Below are 15,023 nucleotides of genomic sequence, written 5' to 3' on the forward strand. Positions count from 1 at the left end.
TTTCCTGGAAATGATTCTGTGTGAACATTCACCTTTCAGACATACGTTTCCATGTTTTGGTTTTCCTCTGTTCCTGTTCCTCCTTTCTTCTGCAGTTAGATACATGCACGATCCCATAAAATAAACAGATTTGGCTATAGGTTAACACTACTGAGAGCAAAGGAAATCACCTGAGAACTAAAAGCATGGAAGGAAAATGTAAAGGACTAGTAGATAATATTTTAAAAAATAATAATCACCATAGTAAGAAAGGAGGTGTTTTCCAACATTCAGCAAAATGGTGGGATGGGGGAATGCGAATAGTTTCAGCTCAGACAAATTCACACTTGTCTTAACATGGGAGGAAGATGCCATCTTTGCTGTTAAGAACACCAACAAGTTGTTGGGTTTTTCTTTTTTTAAAAAAGTTTAGTTCATTTTCTAGTAATATAAAACTAATTAATATAAAACACAATGCATATTAAAACATTTTAAAAGCTTGGGGGTATTGTGCACAGTAAAGACTAACAGATTTATTATTGTTAATTAAAGACGCAGAGATTTATTACAGATTTATTGTGCTGCTATAAATCAGTTAGTGCCACAAGGCTCTGAGCTAGATTTGCCACCTAACCTTCTGGAATCTTTGCAAGGTCCAGCATTTAAGGGCCAAATCAGTTCTCCTGCTTTTAAGAAAAGTTTAATGGCCGTATCAGAATGGTAGAAAATCCAGTCAGCGTTGTGGTGCTGGGTGGGACTTTCCCCCAGTAGAAATTTATTCCTCAAGGCTGTTTGCCTCATGAGAGAAAGTACAGAAGTAACTTGAGTTGTACCTTCGGAATAATTATTACTTATCCTGGCACTGCACCCCAAACTTATAATGTTAAATGTTCATAAGGCTTATTGTATGCGTACATTTCCCCCTCTATTTCTTCCATGATGACTGAGGACAAAAACCTCAGCCACAGAAAACACACTTGGGCTAATCTTTTGCTGCATGACACTTCACGACAAAAACTACCTGAGGGGGACTAGCAGACCTGTGTCTGCCTGACACTTAGAGTGGTACATTTTTTATTATTTTACAAGATGTACCATGAGTGGTGTTGGCTGGAGGCAGGGAAAATAAGACTCATCTCTTCCTGCATCTCCCGTCTTCCGCTCACCCTTGTTCTGCTGCCGCTGCCACTGAAACCTCCACCCCTTCAGTTTCCTTTGTCTCTTTGCTTCAGCAAGGAAAGTGTTGAGCTGGGGAGAGAACTTTTTCTGGTCCCTTGATTTTCTGTGTCACTATATCTTAGTCTGCAGGCTAGACTAGAACTAGCCTGCCTGGTGCAGCTCCATGTGCTTCTATCTTTAGGATATATATTTTTTACCATCGTTGTTGCTGCAGAGGGGAGGGTTGAATCATGTGAACCCGTCCCCTGCAGGCTGAATCTGTACAGCCTGGATCCACATTTACCACCTGAGCAGGAACTAGGCCAAGGAGACAAGATTGCCAGAGCATAGATTCTGCTACTTTGGGTGAAGATATATACTTTCATAAGACATATATATTTGGTTCCCCAATCCCTTCTCTGTCTCCTCTCCTCACAAGGTGCAGAATCTTATTGTAAATTCATATGACAGCGGTCCCTGTGCAGTTTACCTTTTCAAGTCACCGCTGATGCATAGAACAGGGTGGCCATGTATACTCTTTCTCATCACCTTGGCAGGTAGAGGTACCCCTTTCCTACATGACCCTGGCCTGTCCGCAAGCTTAGTAGCAGCTTTGCAAACTCCTGAGGTGTTTGCATGAATAGAAGACAATATAAACTTGGATTACTGAAATGAGCTTTATGCGGGGCTGCCCTTAGGCAGTTCAAGCCAGCAAAGAATGCAATGCGCGGCAAGACTGTTGAAGAGTGCAGACAGCTAACAGCACCTGATGCCTCTGCTAAAACCTCTTTATTGGCTGCCCATATACCGCCCATGAACAGGTGGTGCTGTGGTCTAAAACACTGAGCCTCCTGGGCTTACAAATCAAAAGGTTGGTGGTTTCGAATCCCCGCAACAGAGTGAGCTCCCATTGCTCTGACTCAGCTCCAGCCAACCTAACAATTCAAAAGCATACAAGTGTGAGTAGATAAATAGGTACCGTTACGGCAGGAAGGTAAACTGCGCTTCCGTGCGCTCTGGTTTCCGTCACGGTGTCCCGTTGTGCCAGAAGCAGTTTAGTCATGCTGGTCACATGACCCAGAAAGCTTCCTTTTGCTCTTCATACATCTCTTGAATATTTCTTATGCTGGCAGGTCTATGCAGTTGCTATAATTTTCTGGAGCAGGCAAGAAAGGTTTTTTTGTGTGTGTGTTTTTAATAAAGATTGCTGTACCCTCCCCTGATATTTTGGGAGAGGGCAATATAAATAATTATTTTATAAATAAAACAAATGTAAATAAATAACAAGAGCCCGGCTAGATCAGGACAAAGACCCATCCAGTCCAGCAAACTGTTCTCATAGTAGCCTTACAGACCCCTCTTGGGAAGTTTGCAAGCAGGACAAGGACTGATGGGTTACAGTTAAGCAACGTCTGGGGGGGGGGGGGGACAAAAGTTCCTCACGCCTGGTGCAGTTCCAGAGTTTAGAATCATAAAATTGTACAGTTGGCAGAGACCATGAGGGTCATCTAGTCATACCCCCTGAAAAGAAGGGAACGTTTTGCCCAACGTGGGGCTTGAACCCACGGCCTTGAGATGAAGAACCTTATGCTCTACCAACTGAGCTATCCCACAGACTGATGCTTCAGATCACCTCTTCATACGCAACCACCAACTGCAGGAAATGCATGCACAGACTGGCTTGTTTTATTTTTGCTTTCTGCACATTTGCAATGCATCATGCATTTACCTAGCTGTTTGACTTTCAAAGAGTGCACCAAGGACCAGAGTTTACATTCCGTTTCGGCTTGTAATTGCCAGACGTTCACTCAAACTGCTGAACTCCTTTTTGCAGAATAATATGATGGGGAAGCATGCCCAAAGGTAATTTGGACTGCATCCTTTTGCTCCCACGGCAGGATTTCAGTACCTAGGCATATGCCGCATGTGCCCCTATACTGCAGCTCTGTTCCTTATTAATAGAGATGCCCCGAGAGTACCTATTACTTTGGAAACTCTAGTTAAGATGTTCTCATGCAGAATAATGAGCTGGAAGACTTCGGAGGTGGTAGAGTGCACCACTCTGAACATTTTACTGTGTTTAAAAACCAAGTCAACCGTGAGTAGAAAGCTAGTTTATCAGGGCAGTGCATTTTAGGCCAGCATTTTTCCTGCTCTGCTAATTTTCTGTTTGCAGATAGGTTTGTTTTGGTTAAAGCATAAGGGAACATTAAAAATGTGATCCCCGGAGTCTGAAGTGCACTCTGCTGTCTCTGAGCTCCCACCACGTTCTGCTGCCTAAGGGCTTTTCCACCTAGGAGGGTTTGTTCAAAAGCTTTTTCTTTCTTTCTGATGAGATCAGTAGGTTTAACTGGGATTTTGTGGGGTTGGTTGCGTGGCGAGTTCCCGCCTCCCCCATCGGAAATAAAGACACACGACACCAGCATTTTAGGTTAATGGGCGAAAATTGGCCACAACTTTATTGGTTACAGGAATTGAGCGGTATTGACTTAGGCATTTGTCCTATCGACTATCCGGCTTCAGCCTGATTGCTTGAAGTCCAGGAAGGGTTAACCGCCAGTAGGAGGAGTCCTGCTGATGCACATCAACTAGGATCTCCCCCGGAGTCACCGCTCAGGGGCGTGCCTTAGGCCCACACCTCCATAGGCTTCGGACAGGGTAACGCCCCCCGGAATCCTTTACCGGACTACCCTTCGATATGGGGGGAAGGTGATGGCGCTTCCTCCCCCCTCTCATCTGCATAACAATACCCTTACCAATGCCTAACTGCCAACGCCGAGGAAGTTGTGACAGTTTGCTACGAGGTAGGCGAAAAACCAAATGGCTGGAGCCAATTTGCCAAGTGGAAAAAAATCCTACCAGGCCCCTTGACGGCAACCAACCGAAGTCCATAGCAATGTCAGAGAGCCAAACCTAAAGGGTGGGAGGGGTGGGAAACCGGAGCAGCTAGAGCGACAAAAGAGGAAAATCCTCAGCCGCGCCGGCCCTAAATAGCGCAGGCCACGCCTCCCGGGCCAGCCGATTGGCTGGCAAGGGAGATGACGCAGCCGAGGATTCCCTCAGTCTCGCGGGGGCTGTGAGCCAGCCCCCACGCACGTGGGGGAGGGCGGAAGCCCACAACCCCACCTCCTCTCCAGCTCAGAAGTGGCTTTTCAGCACAACCTAACAGTCCTCCTATTGCAACATCTCAGTCCGATTAATCCTCATCTTTTACACCATGCAAGTATTTTGTTGCTGCTCCAGCTTCACAGCTGCAGTGCAGCCTTAAAATGGCCTGAGGGTCTTTCTGCTTCTTGTGAGTCAAGGCCCCGAGCCCCCCACCCCCAATTGTTGAATAATAAAACACATGGAGCCAAAAGGGAGAAGCCCCGGCACGCGGCTGCTTCAATACGCTAAGCCACGGCCCCTTGGCTGACTGCATTGGTCGGCCGTGGGCATGACGTGGCCGAGACTCCCCTATGATGCGCGGGCACTGCCATGCCCCCGCTGTGCATGAGGAGAGTGTGTGGCCTGCCCGCAACACTGCCCCCCCCTCCGGGGATGGGGAGCGGCCTTCAAGGAATCCTGCAAGCTGTCATTCTGCGAGGGGGCTTGGGTTTTTCACCAAAAATTTATCAGCCCCGACTCCAAATTGCATTGCCAGGGAAAGGCACGGGATTTAAACTTCCATAAAACTGATATAAGTGTGTGCTACTGATAGGCTTCTGCATGCCTGGTTTAGAAAAAAGTGTTTTACGTAAAAGAACTGTGGTTTGACTGGTACCAGGAGGGAGTAATCAATGCCACAGCAACATTTGTCCCTGTGTCCTTATCAAGTAAGCAAGCATCACTAATCCTAATTATTCTAAAACAGTTACACAAACAGAATGAGGTGGGAAATGAAGAGCTTTGGGTGGGTTTTCATTAAGAACTCCAGGTTCTGTTTAGTGTTTTCTTAAGTTGTCATAATCTCTTTATGTCTGTGCAAGCATCATTTATGTTGGCACAGCTTCTCAAAGAATACTGTTTGTTAATTAAATATGCCTGCAGAGCTCGAGATGGGCTGCCTGATACTCTGGGGTCACCCTTCAAGCCTTGTGCAAAAAAACCCCACATCCTAAAAATGTCCTCAGCATCACTTGAAAAGTTGGTTTTGCAACATGGCGATCAAGCTCTAGTGAAAGAGTGCATTGGGGATCATTTGAAATGTGACATGGCCATTCCACAACCCCACCACCACCAATACTATGCTGATCAGGTAGCATTGTACTGCAGTGAAATGAACACTCGTGATACACTTAAAAAAAAGAAAAAGAAATAAGTCAGAGTACATTATTGTTCTTTTCCCTCTACAGAGAGACAAATCTCTGATGAGGAAATTGAAGCACACATCTGCATACATAAAACCAGGCCTTAGGGGGCTGGAGGGAAAGGGAATGTTTATTTTAGCGCTGAAATGAATTTGCTCCACAAACCTCTCCTCTGTGAATTTTGATGTTGAGTATGCAGCCTGCAGGTAGGCGGACGTATGGTTTAATGCTTCACCATGAGGCAAAACAACCTCAAAACCCTTCTGCATTCAAAACGAGGATGTCAATGTAAAGGCTAATTAGAGTGCTTCTCTTTGAAATCTAGTTGCCAGTCCACAGTTGTTGGGGTTTGTTTGTTTTTTTTGCATGGAGGGATATTTAGTCATGCAATTCCCCCATCTGCAGAATCAGAAGTGGCACAGTCCAATGATAGTTTTACCGTTTCTTCTGCAACTTATGTGAACTATTTTGATGTTATTTTGGACTGGGGAATCTGGGAGAAACTACGAAGCCTGAGGGGGCTGGTTGCAAGCTGAGCCAGTCAGCAGACAATGCGATATCCCATCTACCTCCACTGCATGTTTTGTTGCTATTGGTTGTGTTAGTTCCAGTACCATTTTGCTACAGGCTCTCTTTGTCCATTCCCAAAAGTCTGTCTCTCTCTCTCCCCTCCCCCACAACTTCTCAGTAGTACTTTCATTTAGAAGCTTCAGTTCATCTCACTTGAAAAAAAATGCAATTTCTTGATAAGGGGCTGAACGTTGTCTTCCTCAAAATAGTCTCTCTCTCTCTCTCTCTCTCTCTCACACACACACACACACAGAGAGAGAGAGAGAGAGAGAGAGAGAGAGAGAGAGAGAGACCCACAAAAATCAGGGAGCTACAATGAAAGGCTAAACATGTTTTTGTTACAAAGTGCCTATCTATATGGATTTTTCCGCAGACCCTGCAAGTGTCTCTGTTTTCCAGGGACAGTCCCAGATTTACAGAAGCCTTCCTGCTTTTCCGTAAAGGTAAAGGGACCCCTGACCATTAGGTCCAGTCATGACTGACTCTGGGGTTGCGGCGCTCCTCTCGCTTTATTGGCCGAGGGAGTCGGTGTTTGTCCGCAGACAGCTTCTGGGTCATGTGGCCAGCATGACTAAGCTGCTTCTGGTGAACCAGAGCAGCGCACGGAAACACCGTTTACCTTCCCACCGGAGCGGTACCTATTTATCTACTTGCACTTTGACGTGCTTTCAAACTGCTAGGTTGGCAGGAGCAGGGACCGAGCAACGGGAGTTCACCCCATCGTGGGGATTTGAACCGCGACCTTCTGATCAGCTAGCCCTATGCTCTGTGGTTTAACCCACAGCGCCACCCACGTCCTGCTTTTCCTTAGGAAGTCCCTATTTTCATTGGAGAAATGTTGGAGGGTATGGAGTTAAGCGAACCCCCCAAGCCAAGGGGATAAGTCACTAAACAACCTTTAGAAGACATCTGAAGGCAGCCCTGTAGAGGGACGTTTTTAACCCAGATGGATGGAGTATATACATCATAAAATTGTTATCATTCTTATTATGGAATAAGATGTTCCTATTTTCATTGGAGAAATGTTGGAGGGTATGCACCTGTTTTCTCATTCTCCCAGGCCTCTCTACAGAAGTTGTTGTGATTTCCTGCAGCCCCCCTGGCCCATTTGTAGCTTTCCTGACAGCCACAAATGGGAAAACTCAGGTTCGTACACCAGAGAAATATGCGCAGCCAAGGGATCCGAAACGAATAAGGCCTCGTACATTTGAACATTTGCTTCAAGCAAGCTTAACTGCAGGGACTTGTCAGTCGGCTCATGATTTACAGGTTAGGCCCTCAATCTGGCAGCCCGTAAGCAGCTTCTGCTTCTCTCTCTTTCTCCCCGTCCCCCTCCCCAAAGTGTGAAGTGGAGAGGTTGTAATGGTGATTTCATCCCTCATAAATCTATTTCTCTCTCCCCTCCCCACGCATATACTCACACATATGCATGAGTGCCGGTCGCAAGTCTGAGGCTGAGAACAATAGCTGCGAGCCACAAAACTGAAAAGGGTAGGCAGGGTAAATGCCACAGCTGCGTTGCCACAGGACGGGGAGTTGCTGTGATAAAAACAGCAGCAGGTTCTAGCACGGCCTCCTCTGGTTTATATACAAGCTGCCGGAAAGATGAAGGGAGACTTAAAGCCTCACAAATTCGAAACGAAGGTAAACAAGATTGCTAATTAGCCGTGGACTGTGTCGTTCCAACATGCCAGGGAGCATTACGTTCAGCTGTTGCAAAGATGTGCTCTGTGGGCAAATGAAAAGGCTATGTGGCCTGATCCCTGATGAAAATTTTGAAATAGAAAAGTCCAGATTTTAACAATGGCTCCAAAGGGACTTAGATGATCAGCCTCCATGCGGTACTTGCACAGAAAGGCCAATCGCAATGCAGCTCTGAGACCTCTCTCTCTCTCTCTCTCTCACACACACACACACACAAGCTAATATGCTTATGCTATTAATTCCGAAAGCTTCTGCTGAAAAGCAGGAAAATATTGTTTGGCCAACATGAGCTGGGCACTGCTTTCCTGCAGAGAATTCGTGAGATGGGAAATGCAGAACAACAGCCCTCTCCAAGGTACTGAAAAAGCTCCACTGCATCCCCTCTGACATTTCTCGGATGGAAATAGAGGTGTCCTATTTGATGCTTTTGAATTATGGTGCTGGAGGAGACTCCTGAGAGTCCCATGGACTGCAAGAAGAACAAACCTATCCATTCTTAAGGAAATCAGCCCTGAGTGCTCACTGGAAGGACAGATCCTGAAGCTGAGGCGCCAATATTTTGGCCACCTCATGAGAAGAGAAGACTCCCTGAAAAGACCCTGATGCTGGGAAAGATGGAGGGCACAAGGAAAAGGGGACGACAGAGGACGAGATGGTTGGACAGTGTTCTCAAAGCTACCAGCATGAGTTTGACCAAACTGCAGGAGGCAGTGGAAGACAGGAGTGCCTGGCGTGCTCTGGTCCATGGGGTCACGAAGAGTCGGAAATGACTAAACAACAACAACATTCCATAATATTAATATATATATATTAATTTATATCCTGCCCCTCTGACTTGGTTGCCCCAGCCACTCTGGGCAGTTTCCAACATATATAAAAACACAGTAAAGCATTAAAAATCTTCCCTATACAGGGCTGCCTTCAGATGTCTTCTAAAGGGCATTCGAATCAGAAACTGGGGTGGCTTCTGTAAATCTGGGACTGTCCCTGGAAAATAGGGACACTTGGTCTGCAGGTGGCCGAAAGGCCAAACTCCTAGTGGACTCTTACACTTTGTGAGCCATTCTGATGTGCTTTTGAAAAACAATATATATATATAAAAGGATCTGGATCATGTTTTAGTCTATTTCCATCATCACTGCTTCCCCACACAGCAGGAGATAGAGCTTCTGGGTCAAATGTAGCCTGGCAAGCCCTGGCAGATGGAAATTAACTACAACCAGTCTACCAGCTTGGGTTTTTTTGTTTTTGCTCTTGCTTTTTCAAAATTTATACTCGGGGAAATTGAACCATTTTCCTTGCTTCTTCTAGGGAGTCCCATGACACTGTTAGGAGTCAAGCGCAATTAATCACTTAATGAACTCAAGCAACATAAAAGGCAATAAAATCTTAGGTTGCTGAGGAATCGTTAGCGGATGCAGTATTTGTATGCTAAAACCAAAAATATGAAATGGTTGTAATGGTATATTATCACCAGCAGTCGAATTCTGAACTGATAGCTTTGGTTTTCTTTTCTTTTTTAATTCACAACTTGTTTTGGCCTCTACACAGCGAAGAGGGAGTTTTGCTTATAATTGGAACAGAGAAATCTCTAAAGGATTCAGCCATTCCAATCAACGCTAAAAGCAACAGTTTAGAACACAGAGGGAAATAAAGTATCGTGATCCATCCAGTGGCGTAGCGTGGGGGGTGCAGGGGGGCCGGCCGCACTGGGCGCAACATCTGGGGGCGCGCGCTCGCACTCGCAGCTCTCTGCCCCTACCTGGCTCACTCACTCTCTCTCAGCGCTTGCCCCGGGTGCTGACAACCCACGCTACGCCACTGGATCCATCAAAACTGTAGTGGGAATTAGTTGCATAGAATGAAGAAATATAACATCTGGTTGAGATAAAAAACTTGTTGTTGGAAGAAAGGCCCTGAGAGGTCTTTAGTGATTCCAAATAATTGAGATTTTTTTTTTTTTTGCCTTGTCTTAATTGAAGCCAATGCATCTTACTGCCCACAATAAAGGGTTGAAAGAATGAACACATACAGTGAATACTACTTCAGTGTTTATAGAGTAATACTCTTCCTATGTGTGCCGCATAGACGATCTAGGATGCAGGCATAATTTATTGTCTCATTGTTACAGATGGAGGCTTAGCTCTAGAGGCAGTGGCTTGTTCACAGCTACTCTATGAGTTCAGAGCATGGGGGAGAGTTGAATCAGGGAGATTCTGCCCCAGAGGTGTCCCTACCATGACACTATGGTGCCTCTTGAGGACCAAATTAAATGTGATGTACTTTGGAACCTGGCGCTCCTGTTTTCAAGCAACCGCTAATTTAATTTAATTTAATTACTGCAATGCGTTATACGTAGGGCTGCCTTTGAAGATGGTTCGGAAACTTCAGCTAGTGCAGAATTCAATGGCCAGGTTGCTTCCAGAGCAAGACTGTTTGAGCATATTACACCGATCCTGGTCCGACTACACTGGCTACCAATTCGTTTCCGGGTCCAAATCAAAGTGTTGGTTTTGATCTATAAAGCCTTAAATGACTCAGGACTGCAATACCTCAAGGACCGCCTCTTCCCATATGAACCTACCCAAACCCTGAGATCATCTTCTGAGGCCCTACTTCGTGTGCCGCCTCCTCGAGAGGTCCAGAGGGTGGCAACACCAAAAGGGGCCTTCTCTGTGGTGGCTCCCCATCTGTGGAATGCTCTCCCCAGGGAAGTTCGCCTGGCGCCTTCATTATACACCTTTAGGCGCCAGGCAAAAATGTTCCTTTTTAACAAGGCCTTTGCCTGACCTAATCTACATCCTATACCCTTTTAAAATATGTTTTTTTGGGTGGGGGGCTATTGGGTTGTAGTTTTTTTATTTTTATTAGGTATTTTGTGGTTTTATATCTTGATTTTATTCTGTGAACTGCCCTGAGATCCCCTGGGTATAGGGCAGTACATAAATTTTAATATAGTAATCATCATCATCATCATCATCATCATGGGGATGGTGCTGAATGGTGTTTAGCAGAGAAATAAATTAGCTGCATTTATTGTTCTGCTCTTCCCAACATGTTCAGATGTGTAATCTTTTTCAAAAAGAAACATACAAGGTAGTTAAAGTGTTTGTGCTCTCCTCTCCAAATATTTATTATTTAGACCTAAAACAAACTGAGAAACTACTAAAAAAAAAAACTTTCACAACCACATCTAACTCAAGCAGACCTGGAGATTGGAGGGGTGTGCTTAATCCTTTCCTCCTGTGCATTTTCCTTAATCTAAAATGATGCTCTTTTGAGAATGACATTAGCTCTGCGGGGGGCAAGGGGGGGCAGGAGGACAATTTAAATTGAGCATGAGAGGAAAGGGTTAAAAAGGTCTTTGTTCCAGCGCTCTTTCTAGATCCAATTAGAAACCCCACATGGCTGCTGTGAGGTAAACAAAACAAAAACTGAGAGAGATCCTGATGATGGATCTCCTGCAGGTTGTCTAGTTTGACCTACAGTAGCAGGGAAATGTTTTTTGCCTTTGTGTTTATTGTTTTGCTGTTCCTGTGTTTTATGGGTCATGTGGTTCATTTGCAAGCTCCATTCCTGCCCCGTCTTGAAGTTTGAAATAAGATAGGAGAAAATTGTGAGGATTTCTAGAAACAGGATTCCAGGGCCTGTGGCACAATTAGTAAGAAGCATAATCATAACAACAACAACAATAAAATTACTTATACCCCGCCCATCTGGCTGAGTTTTCCCAGCCACTCTGGGCGGCTTCCAACAGGAGATTAAAAATACATTAAAACGTCAGTCATTTTTTTTTTTTAACTTCCCTAAATAAACTTCTAACAGTGCAACATGGCACTGCACTGCTTCTGACATTGCATATGGCAGTTCCCTTCTCATGTCTTGCAGGCAAGAAGCTTCCCCTTCCAGCAGAGAGGTGATGAGACTGGACACAACCTCTGTCACCTGTGGGGACTCATTGGTCCACCACCAGATGTTGCAGGTGGCCAACTCTCATCATCCTGGCCCTTAGCCATGCTTGCTGGGGATGGTGGGCAGTTGAGCCCAGCAACTTCTGATGTGCCAAAGGACCGCCCCCCCCCTCGCCTGACCTACATGCTCTCAATTGCCTACCCTGGGTGCAACGGCTTTGCATCTTGAAAGGCAGGGCTGCAAATAGTATTTCTCAAAGGCAGTGCCTTTGCGATGGGGAGGAGTTAGGACTTATTCCTTTTCTTATTGCATGCAGCGGCAGCTTTATTTTCCTTGCTTGCTTCTTGCAGGCTGATATACCTCTTTTTTTTTTTATGCTCTTGTGGAACAGCATTGTAGAAGAGCATTAAAGCTCTGGCAAGGATGAGTTTTTTTTCCCAGGTGGCACCTGTCATTCATCACATACAACATCCCTGGCTTTCGTCCAGGTATCGTGGTCCAAATTCAATTTCCTGACACATTTTGCAGTCCTGCGGTGTACTTTCCAAAGAATGAATCAGAGCAGAATGGAAATTCATTAGGCACTCTAGTTACAGTGGAGCTGAAGGAGTGACTCGCCCACCGCATTAGCACAAGGGGGTGAACTCCTTGTTTCTCTACATTAGCTGCAAACGTTAAAAGTTAATACCTCCAGCCGTGCAGGCAGATGGGGAGAGGGCAAATGCAGGCAGGGCTTATCTGGATTAGAAACCTACACCAGTTTTATGCCTGCGTCGCTCTTATGGCTTCCACCAAAAGAAGCTTGGGAAATGTAATTTGGTTCAGGGTGCTGGGGATTGTTGCATTGTGAGGGGTAGACTACGCTTCCCATAAACCTTTAGATGTATGGTATCATGTTGCATTTAACATTGCTCTTAAGGCTTGTGATTCTTATTTAGGTGCTGCCTTTAACCCTTAAGGTCAAGATGGATTAAGGCAGGCTTCCTCAGACTCGGCCCTCCAGATGTTTTTGGCCTACAACTCCCATGATCCTTAGCTAGCAGGACCAGTGGTCAGGGATTATGGGGATTGTGCAGAGGTACCTCGGATTACATACACTTCAGGTTACAGACTCCGCTAACCCAGAAATATTACCTCGGGTTAAGAACTTTGCTTCAGGATGAGAACAGAAATTGTTCTCCAGCGGCACGGCGGCAGCAGGAGGCCCCATTAGCTAAAGTGGTGCTTCAGGTTAAGAACAATTTCAGGTTAAGAACGGACCTCCGGGACGAATTAAGTACTTAACCTGAGGTACCACTGTAGTCTCAAAACATCTGGAGGGCCGAGGTCGAGGAAGCCTGGATTAAGCGGTCTAATTCCATGCAGGGGGCAAGGGGGAAAATAATAGGTAAGGGAGAAGAGAGAGAGGAAGGAGGATTGCCACATTTGTTTTCGACTCTGACATCCCCTGCCATTTCCCTTGGTCTTCCAAGGGGTAGAGCAAATAATCTGAAGAGTTATGTGGTACCTCTTTCATTCTTTCCACCCTGTCAGATCTGCCCATTTGTATGCAGACATGTATGGTGTTATGACTAGCATTTCTCAAGGGATAGCTGTTGTGAGGCTGTTGAATTCTGAACAATGTGTGATTCTGGCCTCTTATCTCTCTGGGCTCCATCAATGCCAGACCAGCTTTTGCAGCATTGTGAGAGAAGAAATTCCATGAAAGAATTGAGGAACTGGCTGTGTTTGGGCACTGCTACAGTTTATTGTGAGAGGAACAAGCCTAGCCTCCTCATGGGGTTTTCACACTTGTCCTCTTCCCTCCTCAGGTGCAAGTAGTACTGCAAGTAGTAGTTGATGATTAATCTCAGCTTCCATGTCATTTGTTTGACATACCATGGTTAATCATACCCATGACTAAACAAATAACGCTTCGGTCTTCCTTCCCTGGGGGGGTGTCTGTATGAATCTGTATTTCATTCTGAATCCATGTTATGGGTTGTTGGACCGCAATGAAGATTACTATTATCATGGTTAATTTTAACTATGGTTTCTTTGAAACAAGCCAACTTCAAGCCATAGTTTACAAAGCTGGCTTATTTCACTGAACTGTGGTTAGAGCTAACCACAGTTTAGGGTTAGAACGAAATGTTAAATTGTGCTTTATTGAAATCAGAAGTGAAAGTGGCCAAACTCATTGTCATGATGCACTGGAGGGGGGGGGTTGCCCAGGGGTGGAGCATACGTCCGCGCTGCCCAGGCACGGGATAGCTGCTCGGGTGCATGGAGTGGCGCATGTGCCCTGCAGCTGGGGGTGAAGCGAGCCGCCGAAGGCGGAAATTCGGCACACCACCTGCCCGCGACTGCCAAATGTCCCCCCCCTCCAATGAAGACATCTGGGGTGGTCTGCCCCCACCGCACCCCCTTCCTCTGCCCCTGGGGTTGCCTCAGTCCTGGGGAGGCCAGTAGGCTCATTTCTCACAAGATAAACTATAGCTTATTGTGGTGTTCAAATTTAGCCAATGCAGAGTTCTGACCTCTCTAATAAGGTATTATCTTTTTATAGGTTTCTCTCTCCTTTGGGGATTGATATTAACATTGGTGCCACAATTCCATACACCTCAATTCTGTTTACCAGAGACAGCCTTTCTTTTCTGATCTCTCCTCCAGTTAATAGGCTTGGGGGTATATCTTTTCTAAAATGTTGTTAGTGTGCTCATATGGTTCTTCAGAATCCAGCTTCCTCCCCAGGGCCACAACAAATTGAATTAAATCTATGAGTGGTGGTAGATAAATAGGGATAATTGGAGCAAAAAATTAATATATGCTGGTGCTGCTGAGTAAATCAATTCAGTGTACCAGAGGCAGAGATGAGCTTTCAGCAAAGTCCAGTGCTTTGAACAGTGATTTCTCCTGGACAAATAAGCACACTTCAAATACACAATAGTGGGTTTTTACTTTCATCTGTGGAATATTAGAGAATACTGAAGACTAGGCAGCCTGTTTTGTTTGTGTGGTGGAGGATATTTGCGTATTTTATTTTATTTTTACTGTAACTAATGACCTGACTCTGGGGGTAAATGAGTTTAAAAGGAAAAGCGATTTGCTAGTTCCTCTGTGCGATCAGCTGCTAAAGTAAAAACCTTTAAAGCATTTCTGGCTGCATGCGTGTTTCTCCCATGTCCAACCTATGGATGTCCACTATTATGGCAATGAGTACCTGAAGCAGTGTGGGTGGGGGGAACCTCAGGTGTGGTTGGTCAGGTGTACCTGCTACCATTAGGCAAGGCTAGTGGGGCACCTCCTTTTTTGCCTCACTTTCTGCTGCCTCCATTTCCCCTTGTCTCATCCCCATAAAATGAAGACAGGGCCACAAGTTGCCAACCTAAAGGCGAGGGCGCGCACACAGAATACATTGATACGTTGTCT

The 15,023-nt window shown here is 45.5% G+C and overlaps 1 protein-coding gene across 1 annotated transcript in view; it reads left to right on the plus strand.

Annotated features, from left to right (window-relative positions):
• LOC308466188 (neuronal acetylcholine receptor subunit alpha-7-like) overlaps positions 1-15,023 on the plus strand; it is a 109,498-nt gene that overhangs the window by 84,399 nt on the left and 10,076 nt on the right. The gene's annotated exons all lie outside the window — the stretch shown is intronic.

The sequence above is a fragment of the Podarcis pityusensis genome (assembly GCF_964106645.2).
Source record: "Podarcis pityusensis genome assembly, chromosome: 17".
Taxonomy (NCBI): Eukaryota; Metazoa; Chordata; class Lepidosauria; order Squamata; family Lacertidae; genus Podarcis; species Podarcis pityusensis.